The 26,561-nt window shown below is 46.7% G+C and overlaps 1 pseudogene across 1 annotated transcript; it reads right to left on the reverse strand.

Moving 5' to 3' along the window:
* Positions 1–9: 9 nt before the first annotated feature.
* LOC311120433 (cell adhesion molecule DSCAML1-like) lies at positions 10–25,908 on the reverse strand (annotated as a pseudogene). Its single transcript has 8 exons — positions 25,633–25,908; positions 25,093–25,390; positions 20,311–20,453; positions 19,834–19,963; positions 18,455–18,733; positions 18,253–18,372; positions 17,845–18,021; positions 10–92 (listed from the first exon to the last, which is right to left on the reverse strand). The product of its transcript is annotated as a cell adhesion molecule DSCAML1-like (transcript).
* Between the last annotated feature and the right edge of the window lie 653 nt (positions 25,909–26,561).

Consider the following 26,561-nt stretch of genomic DNA (forward strand, 5'->3'; position numbering starts at 1 on the left):
TCCCCCCCCTCGCGGTGCAGTTCAGGCTCCTTATCCTGTCCACTGGTAATGGCCATGGTGGTGTTGGGGTGCGAACGTGATCATTGCTGGGACTGGAGAGGAGGAGGGAGGGAGGGAAGAATGATGGTGGGATGAAGGATGGATGGAAGGAGGGACGAGGAAAGTAGGGGAAATAATGGGACAGAGTTACAGGCAGAGTTGGAGTTATACATGAGTTTCCACCAAAACATACAATCAACTTTGCCCTAAGAACATCATAAAGGAGGGCTGAAATGACGGATTTAGCCTCGGTTTCAATCCTCCTCATTAGGAAATGCGACTGAGAATGAGATTTAAATTGAAACATCAAGTCTTGTGTCTGGAATTAGCCTTGGCTAGCTAGCAAGCTAGTCAACTTCATTTTCCAATTAGCTTCAGATGGCTAGTGTGCCACCGATGGTTTGACTTTGGACAGCCTATCTCTGGGGCTAGTTAGGGACCGTCAATATATTCCACAATGTAAATAGACAATATTTTCATGTTGCACACCTTTTAGTTCTATCATTAATTAAATGCTTTCAATGTTTGTATATGTATTTCTACAATTTATAGTTGGTTTGAGGTTTTTAAGTCATTGACATTTTGAGCTATTTAACTTTTTAAATATTGTCCCATGTACATTGTGTAATTTAGTTTTTCAATTGAGTCACTCTGTAGCCCTTTCCTGCAGTCAAATGACCTAGTGGCCTCATGGGTAATATTTTGAATATATATATTTTTTTAAATAAGCCCAAAATCTGGTGTTTCTATGTCAAACGGTTTATTTATATTTCAGTCTTCTATGATGTATATAAAGTGTAATATTGGGATGCAAACTCAAAATTGAATACATTTCAACTCTTTATCTGACATGGTACAGGTGTCTTATTTTTTTTACGCCCATAACCATGTGTGTGAGGTGTATACTTTCGTTTCTAAGTAGATTTGGTTAAGACTACCAATAATCACTCTGTGTGACCCTGATTTAGCCCACTGCACTAAAAGATTAAGTCCATTAGGCAATGGAGGAACAATGATCTTAGTGCTAAAGATGATCTTTATATTTTGGGAAACTCATCTCTGTATGATAAAGTAGCATCACAGTAAAATAGAACTATGGTCAATGATAAGAACTACATGCCTTCCTCTCTCGTACTCTGTTTAGTGGGGACTGTGTGAATGATCACCCGGAAGATTGTTCACTCTACCTATCCCTCTCTCTACCTTTTCAATCACTCACACCATCCTCTTCAGCTCCTCCCTTAATCCTCACACACACGCACGCACACACACACAATCAATCTGAGGAGAGTTTCACTGTTTGGTTTTCATCACTTATTAATCTCTCTCTCCCACTTTCCTCCCTCTCTCCTTTACTCCCTCTCTCTGCCCAGCGAAACTGACAGAATTGAGGGAGGCAGAGGAGAGGAACGGTTCAATCAATAACACTAACACCGTCTCAGAATGTCTCAGAGAGAGAGTGAGAGAGAGAGAGAGAGAGAGAGAGAGAGAGAGAGAGAGAGAGAGAGAGAGAGAGAGAGAGAGAGAGAGAGAGAGAGAGAGAGAGAGAGAGAGAGAGAGAGAGAGAGAGACAGAGACAGAGACAGAGACAGAGAGAGAGACACATACACAGCAAGTGAGCGAAGGAGAGGAGAGAGCTAGAGCAAAAACGAGTGAGAGCAAGATAAAGTAAGGTAGTGAGTGAGTGAGAAATGTCTCTGTTGTCTGTAAGGTTGCTGCAGGAGGACAGTCTGCTATTTACGGCTAGACACAGGCCAGAGGCGTCAGAGGCTAACATACACGATAAGACCAGTTTATCAACACCACGAGGGCAAAGGTGTGTGTGTGTGTTTAGATGCTGATGTATCTGAAGGCCAGTGCAGGGTCGACAGATTGATTGCAGATGATTAAGGACAAAGTGTTTTTTGAAGACTGATCCCTAGAGTCATAAAATCAATCTCTCTCTCTCTGTCTCTCTCTCTCTCTCTGTCTCTCTCGCTCTTGATCTGTATAGTATCATCAGTCTATCCATGGTCACTCTCTCTGTGTGTCAGTATACTGTAGCTAGCTATGGTAGTGTTATCAGAGTCGCCTCTTTGCTTTGACACACTGAGTGATTCATGAGAGAGAGGACAGATCGACTGGACAGCAGTGGAGAAGGTGGAATGTTTTAAGTTCCTCGGCGTACATATCACTGACAAACTGAAATGGTCCACCCACATAGACAGTGTAGTGAAGAAGGCGCAACAGCGTCTCTTCAACCTCAGGAGGCTGAAGACATTTTGCCTGTCACCTAAAACCCTCACAAACTTTTACAGATGCACAATTGAGAGCATCCTGTCGGGCTGTATCACCACCTGGTACGGCAACTGCACAGCCCACAACCGCAGGGCTCTCCAGAAGGTGGTGCAGTCAGCACAACGCATCACCGGGGGCAAACTACCCACCCTCCAAGACACCTTCAGCACCCGATGTCACAGGAAGGCCAAAAAGATAATCAAGGACAATTACCACCCGAGCTACTGCCTGTTCACCCCGCTATCATCCAGAAGGCGAGGACAGTACAGGTGCATCAAAGCTGGGACCGAGAGACTGAAAAACAACTTCTATCTCAAGGCCATCAGACTGTTAAACAGCTATCACTAGCACAGAGAGGCTGCTGCCTACATACAGACTTGAAAATCACTGGCCACTTTAATAAATGGAACACTAGTCACTTTAATAATGCCACTTTAATGTTTACATATCTTGCATTACCAATCTCATATGTACAGTGAGGGAAAAAAGTATTTGATCCCCTGCTGATTTTGTACGTTTGCCCACTGACAAAGAAATGATCAGTCTATAATTTTAATGGTAGGTTTATTTGAACAGTGAGAGACAGATTAACAACAAAATAATCCAGAAAAACGCATGTCAAAAATGTTATAAATTGATTTGCATTTTAATGATGGAAATAGTATTTTACCCCCTCTCAATCAGAAAGATTTCTGGCTCCCAGGGTTGTATTTTATACAGGTAATGAGCTAAGATTAGGAGCACACTCTTACAGGGAGTGCTCCTAATCTCAGCTTGTTACCTGTATAAAAGACACCTGTCCACAGAAGCAATCAATCAATCCGATTCCAAACTCTCCACCATGGCCAAGACCAAAGAGCTCTCCAAGGATGTCAGGGACAAGATTGTAGACCTACACAAGGCTGGAATGGGCTACAAGACCATCGCCAAGCAGCTTGGTGAGAAGGTGACAACAGTTGGTGCGATTATTCGCAAATGGAAGAAACACAAAATAACTGTCAATCTCCCTCGGCCTGGGGCTCCATGCAAGATCTCACCTCTTGGAGTTGCAATGATCATGAGAACGGTGAGGAATCAACCCAGAACTACACGGGAGGATCTTGTCAATGATCTCAAGGCAGCTGGGACCATAGTCACCAAGAAAACAATTGGTAACACACTACGCCATGAAGGACTGAAATCCTGCAGCGCCCGCAAGGTCCCCCTGCTCAAGAAAGCACATATACAGGCCAGTCTGAAGTTTGCCAATGAACATCTGAATGATTCAGAGGAGAACTGGGTGAAAGTGTTGTGGTCAGATGAGACCAAAATCGAGCTCTTTGGCATCAACTCAACTTGCCGTGTTTGGAGGAGGAGGAATGCTGCCTAAGACCCCAAGAACACCATCCCCACCGTCAAACATGGAGGTGGAAACATTATGCTTTGGGGGTGTTTTTCTGCTAAGGGGACAGGACAACTTCACCGCATCAAAGGGACGATGGACGGGGCAATGTACTGTCAAATCTTGGGTGAGAACCTCCTTCCCTCAGCCAGGGCATTGAAAATGGGTCGTGGATGGGTATTCCAGCATGACAATGACCCGAAACACACGGCCAAGGCAACAAAGGAGTGGCTCAAGAAGAAGCACATTAAGGTCCTGGAGTGGCCTAGCCAGTCTCCAGACATTAATCCCATAGAATATCTGTGGAGTGATCTGAAGGTTTGAGTTGCCAAACCTCAGCCTCGAAACCTTAATGACTTGGAGAAGATCTGCAAAGAGGAGTGGGACAAAATCCCTCCTGAGATGTGTGCAAACCTGGTGGCCAACTACAAGAAATGTCTGACCTCTGTGATTGGCAACAAGGGTTTTGCCACCAAGTACTAAGTCATGTTTTGCAGAGGGGTCAAATACATATTTCCCTCATTAAAATGCAAATCAATTAATAACATTTTTGACATGGGTTTTTCTGGATTTTTTTGTTGTTATTCTGTCTCTCACTGTTCAAATAAACCTAACATTAAAATGATAGACTGATCATGTCTTTGTCAGTGGGCAAACGTATAAAATCAGCAGGGAATCAAATACTTTTTTTCCCTCACTGTATATATACTATACTATCTTTGTCACGGTTTCGGCCGAGGCTGCTCCTCCTCCTTGTTCGGGCAGGTTTCGGCGGTCGTCGTCCCCGGAGTACTAGCTGCCACCGATCTATGTTTCATGTTCGTTTGGTTTTGTCTTGATGTTGTACACCTGTGTCTAGTTAGTCCTCATTAGTGTCCTATTTAGTTCTCGTTGTGTGTGTATGGTGTTGTGTGTGATTGCTCTTCTGTTTTGGTGTTCTGAGCTACGTACTTCCCTCCGTTGTTTGGAGAGGTTTTCGCACATGTTCGTGCGCCTTTTGTTTGACGCTTGTGTGCGCCTTTATTTCGCCTCCGGGCTTATTGTGCTCGTGTACTACGTGAATAATTCACTAAAGTCTTTTGGACTTAGCTTCTGCGTCCTGCGCTTGATTCCTGCACCACACCCACCTTCAGCACCCCTGACAGAATCACACACCTTTAAGAATGGAATCAGCAGGAGCAACAGTCACGCCTGAGTCGCTGGAGGAGCATGTCCGCGGCCAGGATGACCAGATACGACAACTGGGGACCGCTCTACAGGACGTCATCAACACCCTGCACCGATGGGAGTCCAGAGGGGTACCCACACCTCCACCTACCCTGCCACCCCCATCGGCCGGTCCACCAGTCCCAGGTCCGGAACCCAGTGGGATTCGGCTCTCGCTCCCGAGGGCGTATGACGGAACAGCTGCCGGGTGTCAGGCGTTCCTCCTGCAGGTGGAGCTCTACCTGGCCACTGTACACCCGGTGCCCTCGGGACACGAGAGCGTTTCCGCCCTCATCTCCTGTCTCACGGGCAAGGCGTTGGAATGGGCCAACGCCGAGTGGAGGAGGATGGACGCCACCACCATCTCCTACGCCGAGTTCTCCCGTCGCTTCAAGGCCGTGTTCGACCATCCACCTGAGGGCAAAGCGGCGGGGGAACGTCTAGTCCACCTGAGACAGGGGAGGAGGAGCGCACAGGCGTTCGCGCTGGAGTTCCGGACTCTAGCGGCAGACGCAGGGTGGAATGAACGGGCCCTCATCGACCACTTTCGATGTAGCCTACGGGAGGACGTTCAACGTGAGTTGGCCTGCAGGGACACCAATTTCACCTTCGACCAGTTGGTCGATATGTCCATCCGTCTGGACACCCTGCTGGCCACCCGTGGACGTCCCGAGTGGGGTCCGTCCATTCCACCCTCCGGCACCTCCGAGCCGAGCCCTATGGAGCTCGGGGGTGCTGGCGCTAGAGAAAGGAAGAGGAGGAGCCCGAGGGGGCCTGTCCCCTGCACCAAGTGCGGTCGTGGAGGGCACACTGCGGCCAGGTGCTGGGGAGGGTTCCCCAAGGGAGGAGACAACAGGCCACGTACTGGGGAGCCTTCCCAGGTGAGTAGACGCCCCACTTACCCAGAGCTCTCTGTTGCGCACTTTTGTATACCTGTTTGTTTTCCACAGGTTGCACCTCATTCCCAGCATAAGGCGCTAGTAGATTCAGGCGCAGCTGGGAATTTTGTTTAGATTTAGGGATCCCTCTCCTACCTGTTGACAAGCCTTTTCCCGTTCATGCTTTAGATAGTCGCCCGTTGGGGTCGGGGTTGATCAGGGAAGTCACAGCGCCACTTAGGATGTGTGCGCAGGGGGGTCATGAGGAGACTATACAGTTGTATCTGATCGACTCTCCTGCGTACCCGGTGGTGCTGGGAATTCCCTGGTTAAGCACCCATAACCCTGCTATTTCGTGGCAACAGAGGGCTCTCAATGGGTGGTCTGCTCAGTGTGAGGGGCGATGTCTGGGTGTTTCCGTAGGGGCGACTTCGGTGGAAAGTCCAAACCAAGTGCCCGCACTGCACATTCCGCCTGAATATGGGGATTTAGCTCTCGTGTTTAGTAAAGCTAGGGCGACGCAGTTGCCTCCTTATAGACAGGGGGATTGTGCAATTGATCTCCAGGCAGGAGCAGCGCTCCCACGGAGCCACGTGTATCCTTTGTCTCAAGAGGAGAGAAAAGCTATGGAAACTTACATAGCCAAATCTTTGAGACAGGGATACATACGGCCCTCCACTTCTCCCGCCTCCACTAGCTTATTTTTTGTGAAGAAAAAATATGGAGGGTTGCGCCCGTGCATCGATTACCGTGGTCTCAATCAGATTACTGTGAAATACAGTTATCCACTCCCTCTGATTGCGACCATGACGGAGTCATTGCATGGAGCGCGGTTTTTCACAAAACTGGATCTCAGGAGCGCGTATAACTTGGTGCGCATTAGGGAGGGCGACGAATGGAAAACAGCGTTTAGTACCACGTCAGGTCATTTCGAGTATCTCGTCATGCCATATGGGTTGATGAATGCTCCATCAGTCTTCCAATCCTTCGTAGATGACATTTTCCGGGATATGCAGGGGCAAGGGGTGGTCGTGTACATTGATGACATTCTAGTGTACTCGTCTACCCGAGCCGAGCATATAGCCCTGGTGCGTCGTGTATTGAGGAGGCTGTTGGAGCACGACCTATATGTCAAGGCAGAGAAATGTCTGTTTTTCCAGGAGTCGGTCTCCTTTTTGAGTTATCGGTTGTCCGCGTCAGGGGTGAGAATGGAGGTGGATCGTGTGTCAGCTGTGCGTAATTGGCAAACCCCAACCACTGTCAAAGAGGTGCAGCAGTTCTTGGGCTTTGCGAATTACTACCGGAGGTTTATCCGGGGTTTTGGACAGGTGGCAGCTCTTATCACGTCCCTTCTGAAAGGGGGTCCGGTGCGCCTGCAGTGGTCAGCTGATGCGGACAGGGCCTTTAGGAGACTGAAGGACCTGTTTACGTCGGCTCCGGTGCTGGCGCATCCGGACCCCGCATTACCCTTTCAGGTCGAGGTGGACGCGTCTGAGGCCGGTATAGGGGCCGTACTCTCTCAACGGTCCGGCACGCCACCTAAACTCCGCCCCTGTGCTTTTTACTCTAAAAAGCTCAGCCCGGCGGAGCGAAATTATGACGTCGGGGACAGGGAGCTGTTAGCTGTAGTTCAGGCCCTTAAGGTGTGGAGGCATTGGCTTGAGGGGGCTCAACACCCTTTCCTCATTTTGACTGACCATCGGAACCTGGAGTACATCCGGGCAGCGAGGAGACTGAACCCTCGCCAGGCTCGATGGAGTATGTTTCTCGCCAGGTTCGTATTTAAAATCACGTACATCCCTGGGTCCCAGAATGGTAAGGCAGATGCGCTGTCCCGGCGGTATGACACAGAGGAGAGGTCCGTTGAGCCTACTCCCATACTACCAGAGTCTTGTCTTGTGGCACCGGTGGTGTGGGAGGTCGATGCCGAAATCGAGCGAGCGTTGCGTACCGACCCCAGCCCTCCACAGTGTCCTGAGGGTCGGAAGTACGTTCCGCTCGAGATTCGGGATCGACTCATTTACTGGGCTCACACGTCACCCTCCTCTGGACATCCGGGTATTGGCCGGACAGTGCATTGTCTTAGCACTAAATACTGGTGGCCCACGTTAGCCAGGGATGTGAGGGTTTATGTCTCCTCCTGCTCGGTGTGCGCCCAGTGTAAGGCGCCCAGACACCTGCCCAGGGGTAAATTACAACCCCTGCCCGTTCCACAACGACCATGGTCCCACCTCTCGGTGGATTTTGTGACAGACCTTCCCCTCTCTCAGGGGAATACCACCATCCTGGTCGTTGTGGACCGGTTCTCGAAGGCCTGTCGTCTTCTCCCTATGTCGGGTCTTCCTACTGCCCTACAAACCGCAGAGGCACTATTTACCCACATCTTCCGGCATTACGGGGTACCCGAGGATATAGTGTCTGATCGAGGCCCCCAGTTTACCTCCCGAGTATGGAGAGCGTTCATGGAGCGTTTGGGGGTCTCGGTGAGCCTTACCTCAGGGTACCACCCGGAGAGTAACGGGCAGGTAGAACAAGTCAACCAGGATGTGGGTAGGTTTCTGAGGTCGTATTGCCAGGACCGGCCTGAGGAGTGGGCTCGGTACATTCCCTGGGCCGAGATGGCCCAGAACTCTCTCCGCCACTCCTCTACCAATCTAACCCCCTTCCAATGTGTGTTAGGTTACCAGCCGGTTCTGGCACCTTGGCAGCAGAGCCAGATCGAGGCCCCTGTGGTGGATGATTGGATGAGGCGCTCGGAAGAGACGTGGAACGCTGCACACGTCCGCCTGCAGCGGGCCATCCGTCGTCACAAGGCGAGCGCCGATCTCCACCTCAGTGAGGGGCCGGTGTACGCACCCGGAGATCGAGTCTGGCTCTCTACCAGAAACCTACCCCTCCGCCTGCCCTGCCGGAAGCTGGGTCGGCGGTTTGTGGGGCCTTTTAAAGTCCTGAGAAGATTGAACGAGGTGTGTTATAGGTTACATCTGCCTGTTGAATATAAGAATATTAACCCCTCGTTCCATGTGTCTCTTCTCAGGCCGGTGGTAGCTGGTCCACTCCAGGAAGGTGAGATAGGAGAGACTCCTCCGCCCCCACTGGACATCGAGGGGGCTCCGGCGTACACCGTTCGGTCCATCTTGGACTCAAGACGCCGGATGGGGGGTCTCCAGTATCTCGTGGAGTGGGGGGGGTACGGCCCGGAGGAGCGGTGCTGGGTGCCGCGGAGGAACATCCTAGACCCATCTCTCCTGTCGGAGTTCCACCGGGACCATCCCGCGCGCCCTGCTCCGCGCCCTCCTGGTCGTCCCCGGGGCCGGGGTCGGCGCACGGCTGGAGCCGCGCGTCAAGGGGGGGGGGTACTGTCACGGTTTCGGCCGAGGCTGCTCCTCCTCCTTGTTCGGGCAGGTTTCGGCGGTCGTCGTCCCCGGAGTACTAGCTGCCACCGATCTATGTTTCATGTTCGTTTGGTTTTGTCTTGATGTTGTACACCTGTGTCTAGTTAGTCCTCATTAGTGTCCTATTTAGTTCTCGTTGTGTGTCTATGGTGTTGTGTGTGATTGCTCTTCTGTTTTGGTGTTCTGAGCTACGTACTTCCCTCCGTTGTTTGGAGAGGTTTTCGCACATGTTCGTGCGCCTTTTGTTTGACGCCTGTGTGCGCCTTTATTTCGCCTCCGGGCTTATTGTGCTCGTGTACTACGTGAATAATTCACTAAAGTCTTTTGGACTTAGCTTCTGCGTCCTGCGCTTGATTCCTGCACCACACCCACCTTCAGCACCCCTGACAATCTTAATAATGTTAACATATCTTAACATTATTAAGATAGGTAGATCAACTTTAATATTGCAGATAGATTGTAACTTCCATTAATGTAATTTTCTGCATCTCTTTCAACCCCCCCATATGTTTTTTTCGCTCGCATACACACACACACACACACATATATATATTAGGGCTGTCAAATGATTAAAATTTTTAATCAAATTAATCAGAATTTTCAGTGGATTAATCATGATTAATCACTATTTGCAATTACACCTGAATCCTAACCATTTTTTTTCTGAAATGCATACCAAAAGATAAATAACAGGACACAGATACATAATTTTCATATTATGTCTGTTTATTAACACAGCCAAATAATGGTGTTTTAAATCAAGCTGAAACATACTACACACCATAATATTTGTCTTTGGCTGTGGCTCTTGACGGTGGCTTATAGAATGAGTCTTGAGACGCCACTTGCAAAACATCAAGGAAACCTGAGTCTTCTACAATGCTAATGGGTCTACAATCCTTTGCAATCCATTTTGCTATTGTGTTGGTCAAATTATCTGAGGTTGATTTTGTTAATTGCCTGCAAACATTCAGCGTGGTCTGGCGCAAACCACTTGCTGAATCTGACGGCCCAGCAAACGCATGTTTGGCGTTGACATGGTACTTCAAGCTTGAACAGCTCCGGTGAAATTGAAACTCCTTCTTACAAATCTTGCAAATAACCTTGTACTTGTTAACTGTACCATCATCATTCTTTTTATATTTGAATCCGTCAATAGGCCCACTTTGCTCACCTTGCTCCATCTCGCCTCTAGCTCCCAACCACTTTCCTGACCTGAATAATTTGTCACACTGCGCATGCGTGAAATGCGTTAAAAAAATTGACGTAATTAACAGCAAACAACTAATTAACGTCGTTAACGCGCTATTTTTGACAGCCCTAATATATATATATATATATATATATATATATATATATATATATATATACAGTGGGGAAAAAAAGTATTTAGTCAGCCACCAATTGTGCAAGTTCCCCCACTTAAAAAGCTGAGAGAGGCCTGTAATTTTCATCATAGGTACACGTCAACTATGACAGACAAAATGAGAAAAAAGAATCCAGAAAATCACATTGTAGGAATTTTTTATGAATTTATTTGCAAATTATGGTGGAAAATAAGTATTTGGTCAATAACAAAAGATTCTCAATACTTTGTTATATACCCTTTGTTGGCAATGACACAGGTCAAACGTTTTCTGTAAGTCTTCACAAGGTTTTCACACACTGTTGCTGGTATTTTGGCCCATTCCTCCATGCAGATCTCCTCTAGAGCAGTGATGTTTTGGGGCTGTCGCTGGGCAACACGGACTTTCAACTCCCTCCAAAGATTTTCTATGGGGTTGAGATCTGGAGACTGGCTAGGCCACTCCAGGACCTTGAAATGCTTCTTACGAAGCCACTCCTTCGTTGCCCGGGCGGTGTGTTTGGGATCATTGTCATGCTGAAAGACCCAGCCACGTTTCATCTTCAATACCCTTGCTGATGGAAGGAGGTTTTCACTCAAAATCTCACGATACATGGCCCCATTCATTCTTTCCTTTACACGGATCAGTCGTCCTGGTCCCTTTGCAGAAAAACAGTCCCAAAGCATGATGTTTCCACCCCCATGCTTCACAGTAGGTATGGTGTTCTTTGGATGCAACTCAGCATTCTTTGTCCTCCAAACACGAAGAGTTGAGTTTTTACCAAAAAGTTATATTTTGGTTTCATCTGACCATATGACATTCTCCCAATCCTCTTCTGGATCATCCAAATGCACTCTAGCAAACTTCAGACGGGCCTGGACATGTACTGGCTTAAGCAGGGGGACACGTCTTGCACTGCAGGATTTGAGTCCCTGGCTGCGTAGTGTGTTACTGATGGTAGGCTTTGTTACTTTGGTCCCAGCTCTCTGCAGGTCATTCACTAGGTCCCACCGTGTGGTTCTGGGATTTTTGCTCACCGTTCTTGTGATCATTTTGACCCCACGGGGTGAGATCTTGCGTGGAGCCCCAGATCGAGGGAGATTATCAGTGGTCTTGTATGTCTTCCATTTCCTAATAATTGCTCCCACAGTTGATTTCTTCAAACCAAGCTGCTTACCTATTGCAGATTCAGTCTTCCCAGCCTGGTGCAGGTCTACAATTTAGTTTCTGGTGTCCTTTGACAGCTCTTTGGTCTTGGCCATAGTGGAGTTTGGAGTGTGACTGTTTGAGGTTGTGGACAGGTGTCTTTTATACTGATAACAAGTTCAAACAGGTGCCATTAATACAGATAACGAGTGGAGGACAGAGGAGCCTCTTAAAGAAGAAGTTACAGGTCTGTGAGAGCCAGAAATCTTGCTTGTTTGTAGGTGACCAAATACTTATTTTCCACCATAATTTGCAAATAAATTCATAAAAAATCCTACAATGTGATTTTCTGGATTTTTTTTCCTCAATTTGTCTGTCATAGTTGACGTGTACCTATGATGAAAATTACAGGCCTCTCTCATCTTTTTAAGTGGGAGAACTTGCACAATTGGTGGCTGACTAAATACTTTTTTCCCCACTGTATATATATATATATATATACATATCCTTTAAAAAAAACATGTTTCCCTTTATTACTTTCCAACCCCACCACCCCTTCCCTAATTGGAGTAAACTAGTGAACAACAACGCTTCGGCCTCTACTTCCAGCTTATATATATTCAATGGACAAAGTCAATTTTACAATAATTCAATTTTGATTGTTTTTACTCCTGAACTTCCTCTACCCTCAATCTCTCCGAACATTTTCATGATGTCCATCCGGTTTGCTTCTATATGCCAGATCTTTCTAACTGTGCTCTTTCACAAAAACTCTCAACCTATAACCTAAATACTTATTATGGACACAGTATGCTTTACATTAGTTATCTTGTTGTTATTAGTTGTTGTTAGTTGTTATTAGTCCCATCCTTCAGCTCCATTCAACACCTCCCATCTATCTCTTAACACCATCCATATTGGATTTATATTTGCCATATATTTTTCAACTGTACTGTGATGTTTCATAAAAGTTCTGAACCCTTCTATTCTCATTGTTTCTACAGATTGTAAATTGAAAATAAACATTTTTGCTAAAAGTATTACTATATTATTGATCGATTGACTATGACTTTTCAGATCACCCAGTAGTGCTATATGCAGGGTTAGCTCCAGGTAAATATTTTGCAATCCTTCAGCCATTCCTGGACCTGAGTCCAAAATCAAGCTACAAATGGACAGTACCAAAACAAATGATCTAATGATTCTTTCTCTTCGCAGCAAAATCTGAAGAGCTGGGAAGATTGTATCCCCCATGTAAATAACATTTTGAATCCGACGTCGTTTTGCGTATCAGCTCATAAACACTATGCCATGGAATCGGTACGTCAAAAATCTCTTCCTAACTATTTTGCAATCTATATGGGACGGCTGTTAATCCTTTGGTCCTTAAATTAAACTGGTATACTTTTTTATTTATCACAATTTTCTTTAACCAATTATGTCCTTTAATGGAGGGCCGACAGACAAGTTCCTTACTTTTCCCCCTTCCACTTTCCTCTTCCATTTTTGTGGTAATGCTGCAATTATTTGGCTGTAATTTTGGGTAGAGCAGAAATGTCCATATGATTTTGTTAGCTGCATGTGCGACATAACTCCACCAGTCCTACCTATGATGTCATTTATGAAGATTATAATTTTTTTCAAAAAATACAGTTTTTTTAATCAATTAGTATATTTGATTTTAACCACAATATTTGTTGCATTATTTGTTCTGTCGTTTCTGGAGGATTAAATTGAAATTGCAACCAACTTTCTATGGCTTGTTTTAGAAATAGTGATATTTGGGAGATGATTTCCTTTTCAAATAACTGAAAGTGAGAGGTTGTAATCTGAATAAAGGGAAAAAGGCCATTCTTGAACATGGGGTGAGACAATCTTACTAATTTGCTAGAGAACCAGTTCAGGTTTAAGTATAACTTCCATATGACTTACGCTTTTAGTGGTAGGTCTAAAGTTTTAATATTTAATAATTTCTGTCCTCCGAATTCATATTCATTACATAAATAGGCCCGTTTAATTTTGTCTGGCTTACGTTCCAAATAAAAATGAATATTTTTTAGGTAAACTGGTATAATACTAAAGAGTTAATCAGGGTGATTTTTCCACAAATAGACAGGTTTTTACCTTTCCATGGTAGCAAGAACTTATATGTTTACATATCTTGCATTACCCATCTCATATGTACAGTATCTCACAAAAGTGAGTACACCCCTCACATTTTTTTATATCTTATTTCAGTATATCTTTTCATGTGACAACACTGACGAAATGACACTTTGCTACAATGTAAAGCAGTGAGTGTAGAGCTTGTACAGTGGGGAGAACAAGTATTTGATACACTGACGATTTTGCAGGTTTTCCTACTTACAAAGCATGTAGAGGTCTGTAATTTTTTATCATAGGTACACTTCAGCTGTGAGAGACAGAATCTAAAACAAAAATCCAGAAAATCACATTGTATGATTTTTAAGTGATTAATTTGCATTTTATTGCATGACATAAGTATTTGATACATCAGAAAAGCAGAACTTAATATTTGGTACAGAAACCTTTGTTTGCAATTACAGAGATCATACGTTTCCTGTAGGTCTTGACCAGGTTTGCACACACTGCAGCAGGGATTTTGGCCCACTCCTCCATACAGACCTTCTCCAGATCCTTCAGGTTTCGGGGCTGTCACTGGGCAATACGGACTTTCAGCTCCCTCCAAAGAATTTCTATTGGGTTCAGGTCTGGAGACTGGCTAGGCCACTCCAGGACCTTGAGATGCTTCTTACGGAGCCACTCCTTAGTTGCCCTGGCTGTGTGTTTCGGGTCGTTGTCATGCTGGAAGACCCAGCCACGACCCATCTTCAATGCTCTTACTGAGGGAAGGAGGTTGTTGGCCAAGATCTCGCGATACATGGCCCCATCCATCCTCCCCTCAATACGGTGCTGTCGTCCTGTCCCCTTTGCAGAAAAGCATCCCCAAAGAATGATGTTTCCACCTCCGTGATTCACGGTTGGGATGGTGTTCTTGGGGTTGTACTCATCCTTCTTCTTCCTCCAAACACGGCGAGTGGAGTTTAGACCAAAAAGCTCTACTTTTGTCTCATCAGACCACATGACCTTCTCCCATTCCTCCTCTGGATCATCCAGATGGTCATTGGCAAACTTCAGATGGGCCTGGACATGCGCTGGCTTGAGCAGGGGGACCTTGCGTGCGCTGCAGGATTTTAATCCATGATGGCGTAGTGTGTTACTAATGGTTTTCTTTGAGACTGTGGTCCCAGCTCTCTTCAGGTCATTGACCAGGTCCTGACGTGTAGTTCTGGGATGATCCCTTACCTTCCTCATGATCATTGATGCCCCGCGAGGTGAGATCTTGCATGGAGCCCCAGACCGAGGGTGATTGACCGTCATCTTGAACTTCTTCCATTTTCTAATAATTGCGCCAACAGTTGTTGCCTTCTCACCAAGCTGCTTGCCTATTGTCCTGTAGCCCATCCCAGCCTTGTGCAGGTCTACAATTTTATCCCTGATGTCCTTACACAGCTCTGTGGTCTTGGCCATTGTGGAGAGGTTGGAGTCTGTTTGATTGAGTGTGTGGACAGATGTCTTTTATACAGGTAGTGAGTTCAAACAGGTGCAGTTAATACAGGTAATGAGTGGAGAACAGGAGGGCTTCTTAAAGAAAAACTAACAGGTCTGTGAGAGCCGGAATTCTTACTGGTTGGTAGGTGATCAAATACTTATGTCATGCAATAAAATGCAAATTAATTACTTAAAAATCATACAATGTGATTTTCTGGATTTTTGTTTTAGATTCCGTCTCTTACAGTTGAAGTGTACCTATGATAAAAATGACAGACCTCTACAAGCTTTGTAAGTAGGAAAACCTGCAAAATCGGCAGTGTATCAAATACTTGTTCTCCCCACTGTATAACAGTGTACATTTACTGTCCCCTCAAAATAACACAACACACAGCCATTACTGTCTAAACCGCTGGCAACAAAAGTGAGTACACCCCTAAGTGAAAATGTCAAAATTGGGCCCAAAGTGTCAATATTTTGTGTGGCCATCATCATTTTCCAGCACTGCCTTAACCCTCTTTTGCATGGAGTTCACCAGAGCTTCACAGGTTGCCACTGGAGTCCTCTTCCACTCCTCCATGATGACATCACAGAGCTGGTGGATGTTAGAGACCTTGCACTCCTCCACCTTCCGTTTGAGGATGCCCCACAGATGCTCAATAGGGTTTAGGTCTGGAGACATGCTTGGCCAGTCCATCACCTTTACCCTCAGCTTCTTTAGCAAGGCAGTGGTCGTCTTGGAGGTGTGTTTGGGGTCATTATCATGTTGGAATACTGCCCTGCGGCCCAGTCTCCGAAGGGAGGGGATCATGCTCTGCTTCAGTATGTCACAGTAAATGTTGGCATTCATGGTTCCCTCACACTTGTCTTTGTACTCCTCACCTGGTTGCCGCCACACACGCTTGACACCATCTGAACCAAATACGTTTATCTTGGTCTCATCAGACCCCAGGACATGGTTACAGTAATCTATGTCCTTAGTCTGCTTGTCTTCAACAAACTGTTTGCGAGCTTTCTTGTGCATCATCTTTAGAAGAGGCTTCCTTCTGGGACGACAGCCATGCAGACCAATTTGATGCAGTGTGCGGCGTATGGTCAGGCTGACCCCCCACCCCTTCAACCTCTGCAGCAATGCTAGCAGCACTCATACGTCTATTTCCCAAAGACAACCTCTGGATATGATGCTGAGCACGTGCACTCAACTTCTTTGGTCGACCATGACGAGGCCTGTTCTGAGTGGAACCGGTCCTGTTAAACCGCTCTATGGTCTTGGCCACCGTGCTGCAGCTCAGTTTCAGGGTCTTGGCAATCTTCTTATAGCCCAGGCCATCTTTATGTAGAGCAACAATTCTTTTTTTCAGATCCTCAGAGAGTTCTTTGCCATGAGGTGCCATGTTGAACTTCCAGTGACCAGTATGAGGGAGTGTGAGAGCGATGACACCAAATTTAACACACCTGTTCCCCATTCACACCTGAGACACTAACAAGTCACATGACACCGGGGAGGGAAAATGGCTAATTGGGCCCAATTTGGACATTTTCACTTAGGGGTGTACTCACATTTGTTGCCAGTGGTTTAGACATTAATGGCTGTGTGTTGTGTTATTTTGAGGGGACAGCAAATTTACAATGTTATACAAGCTGTACACTCACTACTTTACATTGTAGCAAAGTGTCATTTCTTCAGTGTTGTCACATGAAAAGATATACTCAAATATTTACAAAAATACTGTATTCTATACTATCTATTGCATCTTAGACTATGCCACTCTGATAATGATAATGACATTGCTCATCCATATATTTATATATTCTTATTCCATTCCTTTACTTAGATTTGTGTGTATTAGGTTTTTGTTGTAGAACTGTTAGATATTACTTGCTAGATATTGCTGCAATGTCGGAACTAGAAGCACAAGCATTTCGCTACTCTCGCAAATAACATCTGCTAACCATGTGTATGTGACCAATAAATTAGATTAGATTAGATTTGATTTGAGAGAGAGCAGAAGGAGAAGGCTGATGCACTAGGCTCACAGAGTGTTCCCAAACAGCCCTAACGGCAGCCATCTTCAGTGGGATACAATAGCAAAGCCGTGATCTCTATACCAGGAAGGTGTGTTAAACCCCTTTGTTGAACCAGAGGAGTAGCTATCCTTATTTTTATTAACTCATAGCAGCTAGTTTTCTCCATGTTCTTTGATATGTGATAAAGTACCTTGTTAATGTTCCTCACTGTTTGGTCAGGTTGCGGTCAGACTCACTTTTGAGTGTCAGGACCATGCTTTTTGCTGATATCAGAGCCCACCCAGTATGTGTGTGTGGTTGAGAGCATGGTGTGTTTTTATTGTCACATACAACAGATAGGTGCAGTGAAATGTGTTGCTTTACATGGTCAGCCATAGTTGTACAGCACACCTGGAGTATATTAGGGTTAAGTGCCTTGCTCAAGGGCACATTTACAGATTTTTCACCTTGTCGGCTCAGGTATTCAAACTAGCGACCTTTTGTTTACTGGCCCAACGCTCTAACCGCTAGGTTACCTTTCGCCCTAGTGTGAGGTTGAGAATGTGTGGTCATGGTCAGGTTGTGGTCAGACTCACTCTTGACGGTCAGGACCATGCTCTTGCTGATGTCGGAGCCCACTCCGTTGGAGGCCTGACAGAGGTAGTAGCCCCGGTCCTCCTCCAGGACGTGACGAATCAGCAGGGAGCCGTTCCCCATGATCTGGATCCGACCGGTCAGAGGCACTGGGTGGTACTGCTGGGGGTTTCCTATACCTACAGAGGGGGTGAGTGGATTTCACTGATGATTCCACTATGATTATCAAGATCATATGCCACTATATTATAGTGGTTCTCAGTTGGTAGACGCACTGACTGTTGTAAATCACTTTGGATAAACACGTCTGCTAAATGGTATAGGATGTCTGAATGATTTAGGCTGATTTCAAACATGGCTAGATATACAGCAATGGTAAATGCTATAATTCGACAGGTGAGGATGGGTACCTTTGGCGTGCTTCCACATGACTTTGGGAGGGGGGTATCCATCCACGGAGCAGTTGAGGACCCCCGCCTTGCCGTAGATCCCATCCTGGTTATTGGGCTGGACCACAAACTGAGGAGGCACTAAGGGGAGGGGAGGGAGGAGATTAAACTTGGAGCCTGACGGTGGGTCTTTCTGTCTGTCTGTCAACTGGTCCTGTCTCACCTGTGACAGTGAGCTGTCTCTCAGAGCTGACGGTGGCGGCGTCGTTGCTAGCGATGCATGTGTAGTTGCCGTTGTGTTTGAGCGACACCTTGCCGATCTGCAGCGAGCTCATGTACTCCTTGGTCTCGATGTTGACGCCGGACGAGGGCACAATCTCCTGGCCATCCTTACGCCAAGTGATATGGATGGGCATGTCGCCAGACGACACCACACAGGCGATGTACATGAGCTTCCCAATGGAGGTGGGGGGGAAGTCAAAGGGTTGGATCAGAGGGGGCACTGTGAGACAGAATACAGGAGGGAGAGAGAGATAGAATAAGATGAGGGTAGAGACAGAAAGGGAGGAAAGCAGATACATGCATATGAGAGAGCGAGAGAGAGAGAGAGAGCGAGAGAGAGAGAGAGAGAGAGAGAGAGAGAGAGAGAGAGAGAGAGAGAGAGAGAGAGAGAGAAAGAGAGAGAGAGGGAGAGTTCATGTTGAGTGATTCAGACTGGGTGGTGGGCTGTTTGGTAGTTTATGGTGAGTAACCTTCCCTGTGATCTCCAGTCAGTCTAATCCTGGAACCCAGCGTCTCCCCGGCTCCCCAGCCCTCTCCTCTCCTCTCCAGCCCATAATAGCTGCTCTAATTAGAGCCCAATCGGCAGGGGGAAGATTGGTGTTGCCATGGTGACCACAGTAGGAGTAGGGGGCAAGGAGTGTGTGTGTGTGTGTGTGTGTGTGTGTGTGTGTGTGTGGGGTGGGGGGGGTGGGGGGGGTCTACGTAGAGCTGAGACATCTGGGGGATTTAATTTGGGCCTCGTTAAAATTAATCTAATTAAATCAGAGAAATGACGAGATGCACACAAACACACAAACACCAGATGACACACCTTTCAGTCTTCCTATGACAAGCACACATTCAACCTCATCAACACACACATTAAAACAGGCAACATACAAGCAATACAGTCTTGACCCTGTGCTCTGACACACACACACACACATATATATATATATATATATATATATATATATATATATATATATCCACACAATAGCACTCTTGCTTTGTGTAATTGCTGAGTGGTTGAGAGGGTGCAGTAGCCCACTCTGGCCCTTAATCAGAGGTTATTAGAGGTAACGCGTGCACTCTCTCTCTTTCGCTCTCTCACTCTCTCTTTCTCCCAAACATTCATTCAAACACAAACTAACTCACTCACAAGCATACTCAAATACACACACACTCAGTGACGTACACCCAATCTCCCTTCTCTCAATACACAGCACAGCTTCCAGTAACACAGACAGCCACAAGCATACAGAGACACTTGGACTACAACTGAACACACAAATAAACTACGACCCCACCCCACTTCCTGTAGAGTAAGTGACCTCTGACCTTTGACTTGGACATAGACGGTCTGGCTGATGAAGATCTGTGGTTGGATGAGCACGCTGCAGAGGTACGCCCCCTCGTCCAAGACCTTCTGGACATCACTTAGCTTCAGAGTACCATTCTCATACACCACCTAAGATTAAGATAAAGATTAGGATTAAGATTCCCTGACCATACTAGCACTTCAATAGTTGACATAGGGGCTTGATTTATACAGTTCTGCATCCCTAATGGCACCCTATTCCTAATATAGTACACTACTTTTGGCCAGGGTCCATAGGGCGCTGGTCAAAAGCACTGTGAAGGGAATACAGTGCAGTTTGGAACACAGTAAACTTTGCATCTGAGATATGACTATTTCTTCAATGGGTTGTTCATGTAGCATGATGCAAAGGTGATTGTTGTCGTTAGTTGGGTTTTTCTTGTTGCTCTTGTTTGTGTACAAAATTGATAAAAATTTGAAGAATAAAATGCACCCACCTGACGATGGTTGTCAGGCAGCAGAAGCCCCTCCTTGTACCACTTGATTGAGTAGTAGGGATAACCAATCACACGGCAGTTTATAAAGGTGTTCCTTCCAGCCACCGCCGTGATGTTACGCATATCCCTGATCCTGGGAGAACCTGAGAGAGAAAGATAGAGAGAGAAAGAGAAAAAGAAAGAGAGAGAGAGAGAGAGAGAGAGAGAGAGAGAGAGAGAGAGAGAGAGAGAGAGAGAGAGAGAGAGAGAGAGAGAGAGAGAGAGAGAGAGAGAGAGAGAGAGAGAGAGAGCGAGAGAGAGAAGAGAGATAGGAGAGAGATATGGGGTAGTCAGAGGGTAGTGAAGAGAAGGAGGGGGGAAAGAGGGGAGGAAAGGAGGGAGGGAGGAAGGGAGGGAGGGTAGGGTGTATGGATGGATATGGGGTTAGAATGCCCTGTCCCATTTCGATCTAATCTGTGTATGTGTTTGTGTCTGTGTGTGTGTGCATGTGCATGCAACTGTGTGTGTGTCTATTTCCAGTGTTATGGTGAGTGTATGAATAAAACCTACATAATTATTGTAATGCATTTATGTTGCAATATCCTGACTATCTCAGTGCATCCTAGGTGATTTTAGCTTCTAGATTCATTACATTACAGTCTCCTCATATACGTATAGTACCAGTCAAAAGTTTGGACACACCTACTCATTCCAGGGTTTTTCTTTATGTTTACTATTTTCTACATTGTAGAATAATAGTGAAGACATCAAAACCATGAAATAACACATACTGTATGGAATCATGTAGTAACCAAAAAAGAATTTAACAAATCAAAACATATTTTAGATTTTAGATTCTTCAAAGTAGCCACCCTTTGCCTTGATGACAGCTTTGCACAATCTTAGCATTCTCTCAACCAGCTTCATGAGGTAGACACCTGTAATGCATTTCAATTAACAGGTGTGCCTTCTTAAAAGTTAATTTGTGGAATTTCTTTCCTTCTTAATGTGTTTGAGCCAATCAGTTGTGTTGTGAGAAGGTAGGGTTGGTATACAGAAGATAGCCCTATTTGGTTAAAGACCAAGTCCATATTATGGCAAGAACACCTCAAATAAGCAAAGAGAAACAACAGTCCATCAGTACTTTAAGACATGAAGTTCAGTCAATCCGGAAAATTTCTAGAACTTCGAAAGTTTCTTCAAGTGCAGTTGCAAAAACTATCAAGCGCTATGATGAAACTGGCTCTCATGAGGACTGCCACAGGAAAGGAAGACCCAGAGTTACCCCTGCTGCAGTTCATTAGAGTTACCAGCCTCAGAAATTGCGGCCCAAAATGAATGCTTCACAGAGTTCAAGTAACAGACACATCTCAACATCAACTGTTCAGAGGAGACTGTTTGAATCAGGCCTTCATGGTCGAATTGCTGCAAAGAAACCATTACTAAAGGACACCAATAATAAGAAGAGACTTGCTTGGGCCAAGAAACATGAGCAATGGACATTAGACCGGTGGAAATCTGTCCTTTGGTCAAATGTTTGGTTCCAACCGCTGTGTCTTTGTGAGACGCAGAGTAGGTGAACGGATGATCTCTGCATGTGTGGTTCCCACCATGAAGCATGGAGGAGGAGGTGTGATGGTGTGGGGGTGCTTTGCTGGTGACACTGTCTGTGATTTATTTAGAATTCAAGGCACACTTAACCAGCATGGCTACCACAGCATTCTGCAGTGATACGCCATCACTTCTGGTTTGCGCTTAGTGAGACTATCATTTATTTTTCAACAGGACAATGACCCAACACACCTCCAGGCTGTGTAAGGGCTATTTGACCAAGAAGGAAAGTGATGGAGTGCTGCATCAGATGACCTGGCCACATCACCCGACCTCAACCCCAATTGAGATGGTTTGGGATGAGTTGGACCGCAGAGTGAAGGAAAAGCAGCCAACAAGTGCTCAGCATATGTGGGAACTCCTTCAAGACTGTTGGAAAAGCATTCCAGGTGAAGCTGGTTGAGAGAATGCCAATAGTGTGCAAAGCTGTCATCAAGGCAAAGGGTGGCTACTTTGAAGAATCTCAAATATAAAATATATTTTGATTTGTTGGTTACTACTTGATTCCATATATGTTATTTCATAGTTTTGATGTCCATCACTATTATTCTACAATGTAGAAAATAGTAAAAATAAAGAAAAACCCTTGAATGAGTAGGTGTGTCCAACATTTTTACTGGTACTGTATGTGCTGGAAGCCTTTTAAGCCTTGAATACACTACATGTTTGCATTTCCTGCTGAGCAGGAAAATTCTCAGCAACAAAAGAGTGATCAAATTAATATTGTACATCTGTATCAACACTGGCTGCGTCCCAAATGGCACCCTATAGACTCTGGTCAAAAGGGAATAGGGTGCCATTTGGGATGCATCCACAGTCAGTTTGAGGATGGCGGGTGGGGAGAATGAAAGAGGAAACACATGGCATGATGTGTATGTTACCGTGGGCAACAGGGCTGGAGGACCCAGAGAGGACCGATGGTGAGAGACAGACAGGTGGATGGTGACACAGAGAGGAGGGATGGTGAGAGACAGACAGGTGGATGGTGACACAGAGAGGTTGGATGGTGAGAGACAGACAGGTGGATGGTGACACAGAGAGGTTGGATGGTGAGAGACAGACAGGTGGATGGTGACACAGAGAGGAGGGATGGTGAGAGACAGACAGGTGGATGGTGACACAGAGAGGAGGGATGGTGAGAGACATACATGTGGATGGTGACACAGAGAGGAGGGATGGTGAGAGACAGACAGGTGGATGGTGACACAGAGAGGAGGGATGGTGAGAGACAGACAGGTGGATGGTGACACAGAGAGGTTGGATGGTGAGAGACAGACAGGTGGATGGTGACACAGAGAGGAGGGATGGTGAGAGACAGACAGGTGGATGGTGACACAGAGAGGAGGGATGGTGAGAGACAGACAGGTGGATGGTGACACAGAGAGGGTGGATGGTGAGAGACAGACAGGTGGATGGTGACACAGAGAGGTTGGATGGTGAGAAACAGACAGGTGGATGGTGACACAGAGAGGAGGGATGTTGAGAGACAGACAGGTGGATGGTGACACAGAGAGGAGGGATGGTGAGAGACAGACAGGTGGATGGTGACACAGAGATGGAGGGATGACAGACTGGAGGGAGGTGTGATGCGTTCATCGGGAGAGTGTTGGGTCTCTCTCTCTCTCTCTCTCTCTCAGTGTGTGTTGGTCTTTGAAGTCACAGCTCTGACGAGTCAACCCCAGATGTATTATTCCCCAGCTCTGTCACACTGCTCCTCTCTCAGACACTGTCTCACACACACAAATTCAAATGTGTGTAAGTGTGTGTGTGTTTGTGTGTCTGTCTGAAAGTGCAGTTTGGTGTTTGCTATTGCAATTTGAGTGTATCATCTGTCAGTCAACATTGAGTGAGTTTCTGTGGAGTGTGTGTGTCTGTGTGTGTGTGTGTGGGGGGGGGGGGGGTACTTTTGTTTTAGTGTAAGTTACTGTTATTGAGTCTATCATCTGTCAGTGTGTATGTGAATCAGTATGTGTGCTAGCAGAGTGTGTGTTACTGCTGGGTTTGAGAGTCCCTGGCAACAACTCATTCTCACTCCAATGTAGCGTTCTGGCATGTCTCCTTAGAGCAGACACACATGTCATAACTGAGCCTCTTACTGAGAGAGATGGAGAGAGGGAGAGAGAGAAGGAAGTAATGGAGAGAGAGGATGGAGAGGTGGAGAGTGATACGGCTCTGGCCATCAGTGCCACTCCTCACTGTTGTTCCCGACGATCACACCACGGTGACAGTGACATCACCAGGCCTGTCATCAGTGCTCCCCATCACCCTCTTGACACACGCTCAGACGAGACTTGGCTCTCCTCTCCTCTTCTCACTCTCTCCTCTCCTCTGTTCTCCCTCTGTCCCTCACCATCTGTCTCTACCTCTCCACTTCCTCCTCTCTGCGTACCTCTCTCTCTTTCTACATCTCTCTATCACCCCTTATCCTCCATCTACTCCCTCCATCTCACACTCTTTGTAACCCCCCTATCTTACTCTCTCTCTCTCTCTCTCTCTCTCTCTCTCTCTCTCTCTCTCTCTCTCTCTCTCTCTCTCTCTCTCTCTCTCTCTCTCTCTCTCTCTCTCTCTCTCTCTCTCTCTCTCTCTCTCTCTCTCTGTGTGTGTCTCTCTCCTCTCTGTGTCGCTCTCTGTCTCTCTCTCTCTCTCTCTCTCTCTCCTCTCTCTCTCTCTCTCTCTCTCTCTCTCTCTCTCTCTCTCTCTCTCTCTCTCTCTCTCTCTGTAGACTGTGCTGCCATGGACGTCCCTCTGTCTCTTTCCTTTCTGGAGGAATACCCTGTTCACTCTGCTGTCTTTGACACTCAAACTGTGTGTCTGTGTGTGTGTAATAGAGAGAGTGTGAGAGAGTGAGTAGAGTAGAGACAGGGGAGGGATAGAGCGAAACAGTGACAGACAAACATATGGGCTGGAAGAACAAAGACTAATAGAAAACTGTTGAGAGTTGAAAAACAACAGAAATTTGGAATAACAAATTAAGGCACGGGGACAAACAAGTAGCACAGACACACACACACACACACACGCACGCACACACACACACGGCACACACACACACACACAGAGAGAAAGCGAGGGAGAAAAGGAATGGAGAGTAGGCGAGGAGAAGAGAGGAGTGGGAAGGAGGGGTAAAGGTAAGGTGGTTTGGGAGGGTGGGTATTAGAACCCTATGGCTGATATTGAAAAGTAGACAGGCACCTCTTACGTTTATGCGCGCTTGGTACTCGGCGCTACCGGCCGAGTTGCGTGCGGCGCAGCGATACACCCCTCCGTCGTGGATCTCCGGCTGCTGACGTTGACATGGGACACGGTGGAGCCGTCCGACAGCGTGTATTGGCTGGCCCTCACCCGGGACGGGTCCCTGGCCACAGCCTCATCATCCAGAGTTCCAGGTGATGGTGGGGGGAGGGGCGCCTTTGGCAGCGCACATGAGGGAAAAGGGTCCCTGGGACCACCACGCGCTCACTGAAGGAGGACACAATACGGGGTGTACCATCTGAGGAAGGGATGGAGAGGGGGGAGAGGTTAGAGGCTAGGTATTGGGTCATTTCCGATGCACGAACGCGTGCACACACACACACACACACTCTCTCTCACACACACACACACACACAGCCTATCCCTCACACTTCTCACCCGATGAGGTCTGGTTCTTGCAGATGGCAAAACACTGATAGGCACAAACACACACACACAACCCCAACCCACCCCTTTAACCCACACACACACATTCCTTACCCTCCAGCAGTATGATGGAGAAGTCCTGGTGCGGTCTGGCCCTTGCGGGTGGCGAAGCACTGGTAGGCTCCCGAATGTCTCTTCTGGGCAGCGGCGATGAACAGAGTCTCGTTGTGGGCCCCTGGATGGAGAAGTGCTGGTCGGAGAGGACGGGTTCTGTGTTGCGGTACCAGGACACGGTGAAGTGGGGAGAACCCTGCACGGCACACGACAGGATCACTGTGCTGCTGATGCCCGTCTTCAGGTTCTTAGGAGATAGAGTCACTCTCAACGGCTCTTTGGAGAGGAGTACGGAGGGGAGGGAAAGAGAGCGGGACGGAGCGAGGGAAAGAGAGCGGAACGGAGGGAAGGAGAGCGGAGGGAGGGAGGGAGGGAGGGAGGGAGGGAGGGAGATTCCCATCACTCAAAGGATATTTCATAATTTCTTCATTCAGAGAGTTAAAAGTAAGAAATGCATGTACTGTACAATGTTCTGGTACAAATTGGCCGCCGTTGTTCATCACCCAGTTGAATGCTACAGTACAGAGGAGGCTGGTGGGAGGAGCTATAGAAAGACGGGCTCATTGTTATGACTGGAATGAAATAAATGGAATAGTACCAAACACATCAAGCACATGGAAATAACGCATTGGACTACATTCTATTAATTCTACTCCAGCCATTACAATGAGCCCGTCCTCCTATCGCTCCTTCAACCAGCCGTCCTCTGGTACAGTACATACTGGCAGTGGAGTCGGGGTACAGCACCGCTATGAAAGAGGCTTAGAGATGTGGTGGAAACTGCAACTACACTGCATGTAAATAAACTCTCCATGACTGGACTATATTGCCCAAGGTAGCAAGAAGGAGAGGTGGGTGAGATGCCCTCTGCAGAGAGGTAGAGAGAAGATCTCTTCAATTCACTTCTCTCAAAACGGTTCAAAATCACA

Source organism: Coregonus lavaretus, assembly GCF_964263955.1.
Source record: "Coregonus lavaretus genome assembly, contig: HAP1_SCAFFOLD_7465, whole genome shotgun sequence".
NCBI lineage: Eukaryota > Metazoa > Chordata > Actinopteri > Salmoniformes > Salmonidae > Coregonus > Coregonus lavaretus.